General features: G+C 40.9%; 1 pseudogene; it reads left to right on the top strand.

Moving 5' to 3' along the window:
• The window catches only part of LOC116914444, a 33471-nt pseudogene that overhangs the window by 7534 nt on the left and 8591 nt on the right, over positions 1-17346 (top strand).

Raw genomic sequence — 17346 nt, 5'->3', positions numbered from 1 at the left:
CTCATCAAGTGTGTGTGTGTGTGTGTGATCGTAAACCTGTTGACACTACAGATTCGATACGGTGGTATTATCGTCTTTGTGAATGATTTAGTATGGTCAGACCGAAGTTTTGGCGGAGACAATATTCCATTTAAAGAAATATTCGTGATTGTAGACTTGAGCTTTTCCTTGTCAACCAGCACAATGCAATAGCAGGTAGCCCTGCCTTTTAAAAGTCAAAAGCTCGTGTTAGAAGACCGTGCAGTGAAACATTTCCTGCTGAGTTTTACATGGACATATGTAATTAGCCCCCACATTGATAAAGCTGTATTTAAACTATTTTAGCATTTAACATGCAACAGTTCTCTCTAGTGCAATGTATTTATACAAAACTGCCAGAAATAAGAGAGACCGTAGGATAATGTTTTCTGCTACTTTATTTTAAATACATGGATATAACAGTGTTTTGAGACACTTCACATGGCAAATAGATTTAGACATTTAGGGAATATCTTGGAAAAAACTGTCAATGGATTCGTTGTAATTAGAATATAAAGTTAGGACTTTTAAAAACAATCTTTTTTTTTTTAACTAAGAATGAATTGTGCATCCTTAGAATTGTAATCATAAGCATAGGTGAGTGAAAGCATATAGTATTTGAGGGGGACATTCATGGTCCACAATGTCTTTTATATATGAGGATTTTCAGCTACTTATGCACATGGAAGAAGGTAAGCACTTCTAGTACACAGTTGTTTAGTGTATTATTTAGAACTAATTAGCACGGAGGACACCTCCATATGCATTAATATAACAAATCTGTTAGTCTTTTCATGATTATTACTGAATTGCAACATCTTTCCTCCAGCTACGCGAAAGCCGTTGCTAAATGGTAATGGCAGTAACTATGGTAATCCTCTCGTAAGGGAGGTAAGAAATCATTAAGATCATAAAGGAGACTTCATTTCTGCCCTCCCTTCCTTTGGTAAGAATGGTCCAGCATTTAAATCCAGCACATATCCTTCCATCATTCCATTCTGAGTATTGGTAGGAGCGGTCCATTGTCAAGGCTTCTCAACCATGCAGGAAGGGATGCAGGATGGAGGGGAGGATAGAGGACCTCGGAACATCGTCATGCGTACTGTAGGCGTTTTCACTTGACATATTCAGGAGGCTATAGGTATGCGATAGGCATGCTTGGCAGGCTTTAGAAAAAAGCCCTCCCTCCCACTTGAGTGACAGGCTACAGCAGGGTCCTGCTGCTGCAAGGTGGGGGCTGTCAGCCGCAGGCTGCACTGTGGAGGATGAAGTAGACCTATTTCATGCAGGAGGCCGAGCAGAGGTCAGATAAGGCCCCGCTTGGAACTCTGTATGGGTTACAATAAAGCAGCTGGCTGGAGGGGATAGACACAGGACGGTGGCTCACTTCTGGGGTGCCATCTAAGCAGCTGTTTGTGAAAGCACAGTTACGTGTCACTTCGGTTCCCGCCATCCCTATTCCATTAGGTTCTTCCTCAAAGGTATCTGATCTGGCATTTGCATGTAGTGAAAATTCCGCCGTGTATGGTTAAGGAGGGGGCTGATACTTCTGGCTCATTTGCTATGCTGTATGTACCCTGGTAGGTATTCATATTGATTCTTACAATCATCCTGAGAGCAATCAGCAGAATAGTTACGTTTTTCTTGCATTGGTAATGAGGCTGAACCCAGGGAAGACCAAGACCCTCCGAAGGTAGTAGATCTGGGCTTTGCACAAAACGTCCTTTAACACCGGTGTGCTATGATCTCTATGTTTTCCTCATATGTGCATACAAATGTACAAAGAGGCCTGATGTTGCAGAGTCATTGGTGTGTGGTGCATGTTTTTTTTCTTTTCCCCTAAACCTTGGTAGTTTGCTATTTCCGAGGAAGGCATTCTAGTCAGTAAACACCTCTTCCATGCTGTGCGTGAGGCGCTGTATTTGATCTTATAGAAAACTATCCCAGCTCTTTCAAGCCTTTGGAATTTAGTTTGGTAGTACTCCATGTAAGCATCCTGACTGCTAAAGGAAGACCGAGTGAATACCTTTTCTGGGTGGGTGATTTCAGAGCCCATCTTGTAATAATGCTTTAGTTTTGCCTTTCAGCACATGTATCAGCCTGCCCCTGTGAGGCTATGCAATGGATGGAAAGGGCCTGGTGTGGAATGGGCACTGCTCGTCTCCTGTTTTACTCACCAACAATCTGAGTCAGAATAAAAATTAGGTCACAGTCATTTTCATGCAGCACCCTTGTGTATATTCTATTCAATGTATATGCGGCATTCGTACTAATGGTGTTATATACTTAGTTTATCTTTCTTGGCACAGACTACGTCTTCATTGGACATTTGAAACTAAGCGTTATCTTGACCAGTGAGAACAAACACAGAAGAGCAAACGAGAGATCACCTTCTAAAGCCCCAATCAAGCCTCGAGAGTTGTAGTCTCAGCTCTGGAGTCTATGCAAAGAAACCTATTGGTGGGTCAGGGAAGCAGATGCAATGTTCTAGCTCTAAATGCTCTGTAGAAACTGGGGAACCCCTGCCTACCCCGTTCTGTGGGCTTGCCTGGATTTGGCTTTGTTGCTTCAGACACCCCAGCGCTTCTGTATTTCACTTTCTATGACAGCGCCATGTAGATCTTGTTACCCATTGCTGTGTTTTTCCACATTCTTTATTGTGGCCTTGGAATGGCGAGGCCTTTGATTCTGCGCCCTCCCTTCTCAACCAGGACAGCCCACCAGGTAAAGCATAAATAGAGGAACAGCTATTCCCTGCAATAGACTATTCCCATGGCACTCAAGTGCCTCAATTAAACTTCATGTTGCTATCACGAAGCTTAGCATTGTTTTGAGATGAATGCAATTATTTGATTGACTGAAAGAACTTTTCATTAAAGGTTTAAATTAAAAACACATTCTTGAGATTATAATTCAATTAAAGCATTTCCCCCTTCCCTTCAAATTCTCCCATGTATTTGTGTTTTCAAATTCACGGCCTCTTTTTTTCACTGATCATTATTGCATGGACATATGCTTACTATTTTTAATTGACGATTGAGAGATTTTGGGAGAGGGGACAGTCATTATGTTCAGGAGTGTACCTACTGCTGAGCCTACCAGGCCCCATTAGATACGCCCGTCTCCCCAAGTTTGGAGAAGTCCAAAGATTTTCAGATACTCTCTTTTTGTTTTCCCCGGTTAAACTCATCAGATCCTAAAACACAACATGTAGGAATGTGAGAAAGGCCTTCTTAGGGAAGGGTGGAGGAATGAACAGGGATGGGGGGCAGGGAGTCATGAGAGGATCAGAGAGAGAGAGTAACCAGTGTGCACCATATGCATGTATGAAATTGTTAAAGAGAAAAATTAAATTAACTAAAAATGTACAACAGGTTTCTGTTTTGTAACATATTCATCTCCTGCTGTTGCTTGGCTGTGATCGGTTGTGTTCTCCTGTGCATGTGCATGTATACCTTTTATTTCAAAGGTTTACGAATGTGTGTGGGAAGCAGATAAAGTTCCCTAGGCTTTGTTACCTCAGGTAATGCTTGAAGCAGAATTGCTAGAGTAAGGCATGTGTGGTAGGCATTCTGATGGCATTGACGTCCCTTTTATGATCCGTAATGAATTCAGGACAACAACAGGCAGTCAGTGACTTGGAATTCCTGTCTCTGTTAGATGGAAACTCACTCCTTTACTGAAATGCTGTATTAACTTGGTTTTCCTTTTTCAAGGGTAAACAAGAATTAACTGTTCACAGAGTCAGGCTAAGATTGCAGGAGGGCTATGTGAAGTCATCATTAGCCTAGTCACACTAATATATATATACTGTCCCATTGCTTTCTAAGAAGGTTGAAAGGAAAATTGTGTAGTTGAATACTTGGCTGTGTCTCTTACACTTTCACAAAATAGGAGGTTCTGTTGATTTATAATCCTTTTTTATCAAGTGTACATTTAATGATAATTAATTTGCTCTCTGCTCATCTTTAGCTAGATCCCACAGGTGTTTATATGTTGTAATTTTATTTTGCTTTCAATTAGCTCAAAATACATTCAAATTGCCCGTGGAAATTTGTTTTTGCTCAATGGATTATTTTGCAATGTATTGTTTGGTTCCCGCATATTTGAAGAATACGTTCTCTTGCTGTAGTCAGGAAACATGCTTTGTTATTTTGTGTGACGTTTTTGTGTTTGTGGTCTAACATGTGCTGTATTGTGGTACTGTCAGCAGGATACAATGTTGAAAAGTGAATTAAGAAAAGGCACATTCTCTGTGGTATATTTTAGATTTTCTGCCTTTTCCTGATTGCCTGTCTATTTTCCTCTCAGTTTTTGAGGGGAAGAAAGGTTGATGACTCTGAGTATAATTATGATCAAATCTATTTACTTCTATTGTTTTACTAATTCTTGTATTTATGTGTTTTGGTTAAACGTACATACAATTATTCTCATTTGTTTTATTGTTGAATTGAGTTTTTAATAGTCACAAATGGTTTCTTTTTGCCTCCAGTTTTATCTATTTCTTCTGATACATTTATTAACTAGTTTAAGCATAGCTACCCAGCTTTCTAACTTTACATAACGTATCTTTCCCCCAGAAAACATTCATACTATATTTAACATACCTGACTGTATATGGTTACTGTAGTTAAATATTTTTGTTAGTCGGGCCTGTATTCCACTTTTAATATTTAAGCCATTTATATTTATTGTAATTACTAACAGGTTGGACTTCAATGGCCTAGTTTTTTCCCTGTCTGTATCTTCTAGTTTTTCCTTTTTTTCCTTCTCTCTAGTACCTCTTTCTGCCTCCTCTGTATGATGTAAATCATTTAGTCTTGTAGTTTATTGATTACTTTTGGGCTCTGCCTCTCTATAGTAAAGTCCTTTCATCTGCTTTAGTTCATGGCATATACACTTGATGTTAGTTTTTGTGTGTGTTTATGTTGAGTATGGTGCTAATGATGGTGGAATGCATGGCTTGTGAGGAGGGGAAGCATATGTGTATATGGTGTACCAGTGAAGTCTGCAGTTACACATGTCCATCCAGGTGCCTTTCGAGGTATGGGTATGGCATCGATCATCTTTATCCCCCCACCTATTGCATTAGATGTTTCACTGAACCGAACATCTACCTCTGGGTTAGACTGACTGAATCTCTCAGGATCAGCTGTCTCCCCTGGCCCTACACACTGTTGGAGCTGCAGACATGCACATCTAACCTTCACTTTTTGTGTGGGTGCTAGGTATTTAAGCTGAGGTCCCCATTCTTGCAGAGTAAGCATTCTTACAAACTGAAAACTGTTTCCAAGCCCTATATTTGAGTTTGGCAGTCTAGTTAGTCTCCTCTGTCTAACTCCATACAGTTTGAATATTCATTGTCTAAAATGCTTGGGACATTTTAGAATGTGGAGCTGATGGATTTTGGAAATTTTGCACAGACTGGTGTTAGAAACTTTGCAATTAAATGAATGTATTTTTTTTAAAGTTTGAGAAAATAATATATTCCATCATCATCAACATCATCACCACCACCAAACTTACGATTCTCAGACCTTGACTTTGGGATTAGAGTTATTATGGGATCACATAATGCATCATCATGCACATCTGTGGCGGAGATCTTCTGGTGACAATCCACTTTTGCTTACCTGACAATGTCTTTATTTTACTTCATTTCTGAAATACATTGTCTCTGCTGAAGTGTAATCCTTTAGTATTATGTTTTATTTTCTCCGGGCCTCTGTGATTTATCGTACCTTTTCAAAGCCGTTCTCTCTGTTTTTCAAATGGATGATTGTTACAATCTCTTCCTGTTTCTTCAGCTCATTGACAGTTTTTTTTTTCTGTCTCTTCTCAGTCTGCTGAGGAAGTTCACTGTGTGTTAAATTTACAACATTGGTCGTGGTTTTCTGGGTTGTTTCTCTGACACTGTTTTAACTGTTGGATTGAGATCCAGATGTAGAGGAAGAACAAGATGGTCTTTGTTCTGAAGGCCTTTACTTTTCAGTTAATTACAAGAACATATATGTATACTATGTAGATATAATATACGTGTATATATGTATATAATTGCAAGAATACATACGTATATTATGTATGCACACACACATATATAATCTATATATATATATACAGATATACCTTGCTGTAACTTTTGCTTTAAGACCCTTGTTAGTTATAATGAAGTCATCTTGGGATTAACTTTTGTGTGTTGCTTTCTTTGTGAATTGTTGAGTTTTCTTGCTTTTTTAAAAATTTGTTGAATATGTTTGGATTATATCCTAGACTTTTTGAATTCTAGTTGAGACTCTGAATCTTGTTAAAAACCCATGTGAGATAAATACCCATATCCCCAACCTTTTCCTCCCTGTAATCAAACCAATTAGGCTCATGGTACCTCCTGGGGTAGTTTGCCTGGTGTCAGTTCTGGTTTAACTCTTTGCTATTTTAGGTCCGTTTCATTTTCCACTGGGATCTACTTGGGTTCGGGAGGGTAATGTTTTTTGTTTTTTGTTTTTTTCTCAACTACTTCTGCCTCATTTTTTTCTTATTTCTTTCAATTTTCTTATTTTTTAAATTCACTTTACATCCCGATTGCTGCCCCGGGATCGCTGCCCTGGATTTCTGCCCTGCACCCCACCTCAACCCCTCCTACAATCTCTCCCACACTCCCCGTTTTTGATGGAAGCCTTTGTTAGGTGTCTCTGTGTCTGTAATACAAGTTCAGGCAGTGGTAACACTGGACCCTAGATGGTGTCATACACAGTTCTCTCTGTGTGTTCCCCGGTACATTCTGACTTTCAGGGCACCACTTGTCTGCTTTCTCTAAGGCAAAAGGCCAGAGATTCAGGTGAGCCTCTTGCTGTTGGAGCACAGGGGCAGAAAAACTGCCAGACAGAAACGCTGGTGCCCTCACCTTCCTCACCCTTCTTCGGTTCACTTTCCTGATTCCATTGGTTCAGAGATGTGATTTTCTTGGATTTTAAATGCCTCTGTCACAGCTATAGCAGTGACACAGCATTGTGAGGTAAAGTGACGTCAGAGCAAGTCTGAGAGAGCGCAGGTGAGGGAGGGGGGGCGTCCGTCTTTAAGTTCAGTTTCCAGATCTTCCAGGCAGAAAGAAAATATGGGTTTTCTCTACTCAATATGTCCCTCTGGGACTTGGGCCCACCAATGGGTTGAAGCAGGAACATGAAAGAGTGAAGGAAAAAACAAAATCTAGGAAGGGACTCATTTCATCCATTGTACTGTATGTTTTTATTTCAGGAGCCCAAAGCAATGCTTTTGGAATCAAAGAATATTTTATTTACCACCAACAAAATGTGGAACATTTGGAAAATACAAAAGTATAAGACAACCTCCTCCTATTTTCGTAACTGTTCACACTAGCACTTTTATGTATATCTAAATCATTTTATGTGTAAGTGTACTGGCTGTTTTTGTGTGTCAACTTGACACAAGCTGGAGTTATCACAGAAAAGGAGCCTCAGTTGTGGAAATGCCCTCATGAGACCCAGCTGTAAGGCATTTTCTCAACTAATGGTCAAGGCAGGACCCAGCCCATTGTGGGTGGTGCCATCCCTGGGCTTGGTGGTCTTGGGTTCTGTAAGAGACCAAGCTGAGCCAGGGGAAGCAAGCCAGTAAGTAACATTCCTCCATGGCCTCTGTATCAGTTCCTGCTTCCTGACCTGCTTGAGTTCCAGTCCTGACTTCCTTTGATGATGAACAGCAATGTAGAAGTGTATGCTAAATAAATCCTTTCCTCCCCAACTTGCTTCTTGGTCATGATGTTTGTATAAGAATAGAAACCCTGTATGCACTCATTGATAAGTGGCTATTAGCCCAAATGCTTGAATTACCCTAGATGCCTAGAACAAATGAAACTCAAGGCGGATGATCAAAAATGTGAATGCTTCCTCCTTCTTTAAAGGGAACAAGAATACCCTTGGCAGGGAATAGAGAGGCAAAGATTAAAACAGACACAGAAGGAACACCCATTCAGAGCCTGCCCCACATGTGGCCCATACATATACAGCCACCCAATTAGACAAGATGGATGAAGCAAAAGAAGTGCAGGCCGACAGGAGCGGATGTAGATCTCTCCCAAGAGACACAGCCAGAATACAGGAAATACAGAGGCGAAAGCCAGCAGCAAACCACTGAACTGAGACAGGACCCCAGTTGAAGGAATCAGAGAAAGAACTGGAAGAGCTTGAATGGGCTCGAGACCCCTTATGAATAACAATGCTAAGCAACCAGAGCTTCCAGGGACTAAGCCACTACCTAAAGACTATACATGGACTGACCCTGGACTCTGACCTCATAGGTAGCAATGAATATCCTAGTAAGAGCACCAGTGGAAGGGAAGCCCTGGGTCCTGCTAAGACTGAACCCCAGTGAACTAGACTGTTGGGGAGGGCGGCAATGGGGGAGGGTTGGGAGGAACACCCATAAGGAAGGGGAGGGGGGGGGGATGTTTGCCCGGAAACCGGGAAAGGGAATAACACTTTTCGAAATGTATATAAGAAATACTCAAGTTAATAATAAAAAAAAAAAAAAAGAATAGAAACCCTGACTAAGACAGTAAGAAACGTAAGAAATTATTCTATAGTGCTATTGTGCCACAGGGAAAAAAATCATATTTTGCCTTTTTACTTAGGAATATTTTGTTGCTATTAGAATTATGCTTATAATGACTTTATAATAACCTATGAAGTTCATTGGAAAAATCCATGTTGACTATTCAGCTATTTTCCTATTGTTGGATGTTTCTTTTAAAAATTGCTGCCTTAGAGTCTTCAGGATGAAAATCTTTGCGTGTAAACATGCCCATGAATTTTAGATTATTCTTGGGGCTGTTTGTATAGACGTGAAGTTACTATGCCACAGGACATGAATGTTTTTAAGGGATCTGTTCTATAATTGTAAATTGTGTAATATTCAATTACCAACACGGTATGCCGCTAACAGTGGGTAAGAAGGGGGTAATTATTGCCATACATCTTTTACAACTCAGAGTTCTGTCTGCTCCAGTGAACCCCATGAACCCAATCAGGGTTCTAGGCACTGTGTGGAACACTCAACTCTGAACTTGTGTACCAGTATAAAGTCTGTGCTGCCTCTCACCTTCTCTCTGGGGTGAGAGATGACCTGGGGTGGCAATGATGTGTTCAAAAGGTTATTCAGTATCAACCAGGAAATCAGCAAGCACAATTATCTACAGGCCATTCCTTCCACAAAAGCGGTCAGTTCTTTACAGCCATAGAGTAAACTTTCTTGGTATCCATGGAGGCCTTTGACTACCAAATTTTTCTATCTGTGAGGTTCTTACCTCTCTGCATCCAAATTTCTGGTTTAATCACATTAAACTGCTTAGTATGCTCTTTCTCAGTCCACATTTTTGCTCCCACCCCCTTTCCCTTCTCCTCTCCTCTCCACCCCTACCATATAATCCCCAGCACTTACAAAGTTACAAGCATGCGCTCACAATCTGCAAAGTATCAGTCTTCCTTTGAGTGTTCCTGATTACACCTTTACTATACCTGTCCCTTCACCATAATAGTACATTGTTTCAGCTGCATTCAAATGAATTGCTTTTAGGGAGTTTTCGTCTTCTATAGATTATCAATTCTGTAAGTAAAAGATAACCATTTTATTTTCTATCTCAAAGACCCAGCAGGGTTTCTGATGCAAGCTAAAGATGTAAGAAGCTTTGGTTAGTTGAATGGATGAGTAGCTCAGAACTCTCCTTGATTCTGGTAATTCCTAATGCTCCCATGCCTTAGGGGAATAGCCTGCTTACACAATGATGTTTCTGCAGTGTATCTGTTACTGGAGATGGTGGTCAGAGATGCTTGAGTAATTCTTTGTGTGTGGCTGTATAGTGAACTGTTTTGCATCTACAGAGTTCAGATGAATTCAGATTTGGGTAGCTTGAACCTACATTTTCATCCTCTAGCTACTGTGTTCTATATTATATATTCAAAAATTTTTTTAAGTGTAAGAATTTAAACAGCTCCATGATTGGTGGGTAGGGAACTGGATTTCATAGCGTAAGGCGAGATGTTACATGATAAGAGGGACTGGAAGCCATTGAAAGCACAGATACGGCAATCCTGGTTCAGCATGGATGACTTCTTAGAGGCAATAGGAATTTCAGATGCTAATTATAGCAAGGCACATATGTGGGCGTGGTGAAAAACACTTCTGCACTTTCTGATACGGATATTTAGCTTTAGTACTGAGTTTCCAAATACGTTGTTAACTATCACCAAAAAAAAAAAAAAAACTCTGTCCTTTCTGATTTTGAGATGGCATCTATAGTACCTGGAACCTCTAGATAACTTTTTTTGGAATTTGGGATTATATCCCAGAGGTATCATCATACAGGGCACCTAGCTTTCTTTTTTTCCTCTCTGTGCCAGAGCAGTGGGAATAGAATTGCCTTGAGTATTTGGCAAGAGCAGTTGCTACGAGTACTATACTAAGATCCATGCTATTCAGGTGAGGCAACATGCGGTCCAGCTAACTCTGGCTATTGACAGGTTGTTACTTAAATTACGCACTGGCAGAAAAGGGAACACTGGTCAGCGGTTCTTGAAAGAGCGGGAAAGTGTCGTCTCTGCAGAAATGATAAGGCATGCTGTTTCCCCCTTTTGGAACTGGTCCTAGGAGTTGTGTACAGTTTGTTCTCTCCTAGCTGGTGAATGGCACTCTGTAGCACTTGAGCAAATTGGGGTGAGTCTCTTGGATGCAGTTCCTTGATTATCGCTGATTAACTGCAAATGTCATTTTGGCTGCACACTCTCCTTTCAACCGTCCTCATCCAATAGGACTCACATCGGGAGCATGGATCTCGGTTGTGAAATAGATTCTTCAAATATATTTTTGGAGAGGGATACACTTAAATTAATATAATCTGTTAATTTCTGGGGATAGTTGGGGGTGGGGAGGCTTGAGATCCAGAATATCTGGATTCCAATCTAGGCTCTATGTAATCTTGATAAATTCTTCAACTTCTTAGTGGTTCATTTTTCCTTCTCTAACATAGGGCAGAATTAATTATTTGCTCTGAGAATCAAACTGCTACAGATGCTCCTTGGCTTATGATAGGGTATATGCTGATAAATTCAGTTTAAGTTAAAAATATCACGAGATAAAAATGCATAGAATATACTTAAGTAATGAATTATAATAACTTAATGGCACAGCACCATCCCGACAGATATGTCTAGGAACAGCTATGATAGTGGCCCATCAGAAGAGCTTGAGCATATTTAGAACACGGTGACATGTTTCTGCATTTTTGTTTGTAATAAAATTGCATGGTTCTCTAGGATGTACAGATGACAGGGCTGTGCCACAGTGTCAAAAGGTTGAGCGTGCCCGTGAGGGATCAGTTATTTTCTCTCATGTTCTCTGGGCTGATGGGGGCTTCCTACACATGTCAGCATCATATGGGAGCATCCTGCTGACTATTGCTAACACACGAAGGGTCAAAATTCAAAACAGGGAATGTATTTTGAGTACAAATTTCTTTCTCATTATTGTAAAGGCCCCATATCCCAGTATCTATTAAGGTGGGATTAAAAAGTGCTCAAGGAATTCTGGAAATCTAAAACACAAACTAGTTCCGAGTTCTGTGGCATCAAAGACAATGACAAACACAGATGTGATCAAGGTCTGTGTAGCCATTGAGGAGTCATTGGCTGTGGCCCCTGTGTATATAAATCAAAGAAATCCTGGTTAATAACATTTTCTATTCACTTCTCACCTATGTTTTCTTCCAATCCATATGCCCGGGAACATGTTTTCCCTGCTGAAATATTTCACTTGCTTGTAACAGTTAATAATCACATACGTTCATGAAAATGACACTGGCTTTTTTATGGTCTGGCCATTGCCTATGGTAGCCCTTCTGAGTCTCCGGCTTATTTGATAAGTAAATATGTTTGGTAGAGTAGTCTTCATTTTTCTTTTTGCTTTCTTTTTGGGGATGCATTTATTTACTTGACATACCTACAAGGAGAACCTTTCTTTCTTTTCCTTTACTTGCTTTAGTTCTGTGTACCAAGTCCCTCTCTTTATTAATACCATAGTTTCAGCATACTTTCTGTCCTATTATTATTCCTCTGTTTCATTTCTTAGCGACTGGAGGATGATTCCCTTTTACCTGTGAAAAGAAGGAATTAAATTAAGTTAAATTTCTGTTAGGTCTTTTTTGGCTTCACACACCAATAGTGAGTGCATCTGAGCAAGGATAATCATCTCCTTGGATGTTTTATGAAAGCATTAAAAGTAACAATAAAGACAATTTAATTTCATTATGTGAATTATTTTTAATGCTTGATATTAAACCCAATGTTTGGGAATGCTAGGCTGGGCTGGGCTGTGGCTCAAACACTAAGCCATGCCCTCCCCATTTGGTGATATTTGACTGTGAATTCCGCCCCTCTAAAAGTTCTTTCTTGTCTCTCACTTAGAGTCTTTTCTGAGTGTCTTGATATATATGGTTTCTAAATGTATCATAAACTTTGAATGCCAGTGTGACTCATGATGTAAGTTGCTTAAACTAAAAGGAACTTTTTATTTTGAACTCCCCTCAGAGATGCTTACAAACCAGCCTCTGGTTGACCTGAGCAAGTCAAATGTCAATGAGCCATGCACTACCCATCCCATAATAGATAGCGAAAATGTGCCTTAAGAAGAAAATTGTTCAGCAAGGGGGAAAACACTGAGTAGCAGCTCCTTCAGAAAATGTTGGCAAGAGGTTATTTTGGAGGTATAATGGAGTCTTGTTCTTCTTACATGAAATACAGTACTTAGAAATGCATTTTTCAGATACTTTACTCTTAAATATTGATATAATTATGCTCTTCGTTGTGGACCCTGAGGACCTGAAATTTGATGCATTTTTTTTTCTTCATCTGAATGCACTCAGCTTGCTCTCTGTGATAGTTTACTCCCATTTATCCCCCCCTCTTTGTTTCTCCTTTCATCCATATTGCTGAGTTGGGAGATTATAAACGGGTTCTAGAGTGTTTTCTTGTTCTCAGTGCTCACTAGATGCCTATCCTGTGCTAGGCCGAGGGTTTCCCAATGCTCAATGACTTTAAGGTGGAGATATTTCACTCATAAGTGACACTCATAAGGTGTCACTTTCTGTACAGTGGGCTAAGTGGAGTGGTAAGTTCTCTCTCCCTCTCCTCTCCCTCTCCCTCTCCTCTCCCTCTCCCTCTCCTCTCCCTCTCCCTCTCCCTCTCCCTCTCCTCTCCCTCTCCCTCTCCCTCTCCTTCTCCCTCTCTTTCCCTTCCCTCTCCCTCCCCTTCCCCCGCCCCCCTCTGTGGTTCTGTGAGGACTCTTGAGGAGTTCTGAATAAGCTAGAAGTAACAAAGCAGGATTTAAACTGAGGAAGTGGTTGGGCACAAGCTTAACAGGGAAATCACTCCTAAAGGGGACAACTTTATTTGATTATGCAAAACTATACGTTACCATCTATGCTACTTTGCAGGTATATCCCAAAATATCCCTAAGCCAACAAGTCAAAGAGATAGCAGCACCATTTACTGCTATACTACACTACTTATTCTAGTCCAGTATAGATGTCTACCCATCAACTAATAGATAAAGAAAATGTGGTACATAAACACAGTAGAGTTATGTTTGGCTTAAAGAAAAATGAAATCATGACATTTTCAGGAAGACAGATTTTGAGGTCATTATGTTAAGAGAAATAAGCCAGACCAAGAAGCAGATACGCAAATCTATGGAGAGAGCAGTAGACTCCTTATCCTGAAGGAAGCAGGGACCAGCTAGATGGAGGAGGGAGGAGGGTGTGAGAGCACAGGGTGATGGGTGGATGAGCGAAAACAAAGTGTAATGGCATGTATGTATGCAAACGCCATAATGAACCCATTGCTTCGTATGCTAATAAAAATAAATGCAGTAAGAATTAAAAGAGTATGCATGCAACATTACAAGATACAGTCAATTTGTTGGCAGCATTCCTAAAATAATAAAAGTCACAGTTGCAGAACTGCACAGGAGAAAATGATACAACAATAACGTACAACCAGGATACGTGGGAAAGAGAATTTCCAGGGTAAAACAGTAAAATGTTTCCCATTGATGACTAAGGTGGGGAGGGAAAGAATAGGAATGTGATAACCATGGCAACACAGGTGCATGTTAAAGGATTACGGAGTGTGCCAATACAATGTTGCATTAATGTTTAGCATTAGCCTGAAAAAGATCTGAAGAGGAACTTGGATTCAGGGAGATTCTAGTTTGGGGATTATTGTGAAGACTTTGGATGTGGGATCTAAATTGGAGCGAAGATTGTAACAGCGGTTGCCAATGGATACAGCTCAAGATGCAGTGGCTGACAGGGACGGTGGATGCTGAACTGAGTGCTTGTGATTTTACTTTTTAGACTCTGATGTGGCTTGTTCATGCTGGGTACATTTTTCTTTGTTCACCTAGGTGTTTCTGAAAGATAAGCGATCATATAAGCAAGTGGGATATTTGCTGATGCCGAAGCTGTTTTCTGACATAAGAATCACTCGGGGACATTTTAAAGCTTGTGCTAGAACAGCATTGGTAACATATTGAACTGTTTCAAGGTCAAAAGGAAGGTGGCAGAGTGGAGTTGGAGTGACTCCAGGAAAAGGGTTCTACTGTTTTTTATTTCTCTTCAGAATTAAAAAATTCCTTTTCACTTATAAAGGTCATTGTGATTTCTTTAAACCTCTCTCCAAATCCATTTGGCCATACTTGGGTGCTCTGTTAGCATCTGCGTGCTGAAGCTTTGCACCGCAGTGGAAATTTTCAGCATGATCATAACGTCTGCTTTGACCTTTGTTACTCCCGAGAGCTGCTCTCCCTGTCGTCTGTAGCCTGCCCTTTGCCCCTGCCTTTCCATCATTCTTTCTGTGTTCCCCTCTGCAATAACTTGGAGGCTGCTGGGAATTCAGTCCCATGCACGGTGCCACTCAAACTTGGCCATACCTCAAGGGGCTACCACACTGTTTGATTTCTGTGCAGGCTGTTCACCCTTTCAGATCCAGCTGCTGGCTTGTTTAGATGCGAGAGGCTCATGCTTTGGGAGCACCCTTCAGTGTTTACTCTTCCAGTGTGTGCGTCACAATCCTAATTAAATGAACAGAGCAGAATTGGATCATGAAGTCGGAAGAAAGCAGAACTAGTGATCCTTAAACACATAAATAATGTCAGGTATAGCGTTGCCCACTAGAGTTATCTCATTCTCTCTTTATACTAGCCCTAGGAGTTAAGTAATGATGCTGTCTTCATTTTAACATAAAGCAACAGAGAATTTAATTAAAAAAAAGTCTTTTGTCTGAGGTCACACAACACCTTGTTCACGTTCACAAAGGTGGCAAGACCCAGAGCCTACACTTGGAGCCATCACTGCATAATCAAGGAAGTTAGTGTCTTAGTGTTTTGGTGCTGTGGAGAGATACCATGACCACATCAATTCTTGTGAATTTAAATGTTTAGCTGGGGCTGGCTTATAGTTGGAGATGTTTAGTTCGTTATTGTCATGGTGCGGAAACATGGCGTGTGCCGGCAGACATGGTGTCGGGGAAGGAGCTGAGAGTTCTACATTTGGATCTACTTGCGGGCAACAGGCAGGGCTTGAGCTTCTGAGACATCGAACCCCACTTCCACAGTGGCACAGTTTTCCAACAAAGCCACACCCACTCCAACAAAGCCACACCCACTCCAACAAAGCCACACCCACTCAACCAAGGCCATAAGCTTGTAACAGCGCCATTCCCTATGGACCAAGTATTTAAACATATGAGTCTATGGGGGCCATTCCTATTCAAACTACCACAGTTAACCTCAGACACCGTGATGGCTATACCGAGCTTGTTTTGGGAAGCAACCACCAGTTGCCGTGAAGGCAGTGATACTTGTATAGTTTCTAACTTAGATGTCCAAACACTAAGTCTCTGTATTTAGCTACATAATTCACTCACATTATTTGGTTAACACTTACTTCGAGTATTTCGGTAGTGATTGATATCGTGTACATTTTCCACCAGTATTTTTTTTAAATCACCATTTAAGTGCTATCACGTAGAGGAGGCAGCTTGGCCCCTTCCACATTATAAGCGGTAGATAGAGCTCCTAAGTATACTGAAGCAAAAAGTTCCCAAATACACACTGGAGTGGGAGCAGAGACATGTCTGTAATATTCCTATGGGAAGTGTTCTTAAGAATGAAAGGTGACAAAGACTGATTGCAAAGCAGCCGTTTGGTTTGGAAGACAATAATAAATATGGAAATGGAAGAGGAGAAATACTTATCTCCTTCTTTGTAGAGACCATAGCCTTTGGGTTTTTCTACTTTACTCTGTGGTTCTGCAAATGGCACTTGATGACAGGCATTATCTCATGGGAAGGCGCGGTGTGCTCTCTGTCTCCTAACCAGCTGTGTTTCTTACTGAATATTTGTCCTCTATGGATCAGTACAAAGCGCAACGGGTAAGGCCGACAATTTAATGTATAGCATCCTCTTTATGTATTACCTATGGCTGTGCTGTGAGGTAGGCACAGGAAGCTCTCCTCCTCGTTCAGTAGGTGAGGAAATGGAGATTCTGAGAGGGCTAATTCACTTGCGCAGTGTTGCGTGCAGTAAGTGATAAACCTCGCCGGAAGTGAGGTTCTTTGTGTCCTAACCCAGGGACATTTCTGCTCCATTGTGCTCTTCGCAGTACACAGGAAGGTTCTATGTGCCCGTGGCAGCAGCCCAGCGGCCCACGGCTTCCACGGCCTGCAAATATTTTGAGATATTTCAGTTCCCCTTCATCATTCTTGGTGATTTAAAGTTTGGGATTTGAGGACCTCAAATTCTTATCCATAATCCCTCACTCTGTGTTCTCCAGCTTTCACATATAAGATTAGTTTCAACTGGAACATCACTGACATTGGGATTTTTTTTTTATTGGGGGAGGCTGTGCGTTGTAGAATGTTAACTAAGATCACTAGCCCCGTTCACTAGATTTCAAGTGTATTCTTCCACTCTAGGCCACCAACAATACCTGCAGGTTTGCCAAGTGTGGTACACAGAATTACCCTCGTTGAGAACCACTGGTGTAAGGCTTTCGATGCTGTCTCTCTGCCTTCATCTACTGATTGATTTCCTGATTTCATTCTTTCTCACTGCCATTCATTCTCATAGCTCAGGTTTTTGCCCCCTGGTACTGAAAAACAAAATTCATCTTCTGAAGTTGAAGTATTTACTAAAATGCCCTAGGCCTGTGTAAATGTTTAGAATCAGAGCTGCTTTTGAAGTGCTCAGTGACTTGGAAGCAGCACG

Source organism: Rattus rattus, chromosome 1 (genome assembly GCF_011064425.1).
Source record: "Rattus rattus isolate New Zealand chromosome 1, Rrattus_CSIRO_v1, whole genome shotgun sequence".
Lineage (NCBI taxonomy): Eukaryota > Metazoa > Chordata > Mammalia > Rodentia > Muridae > Rattus > Rattus rattus.
This window is presented reverse-complemented; position numbering and strand designations above follow the sequence as displayed.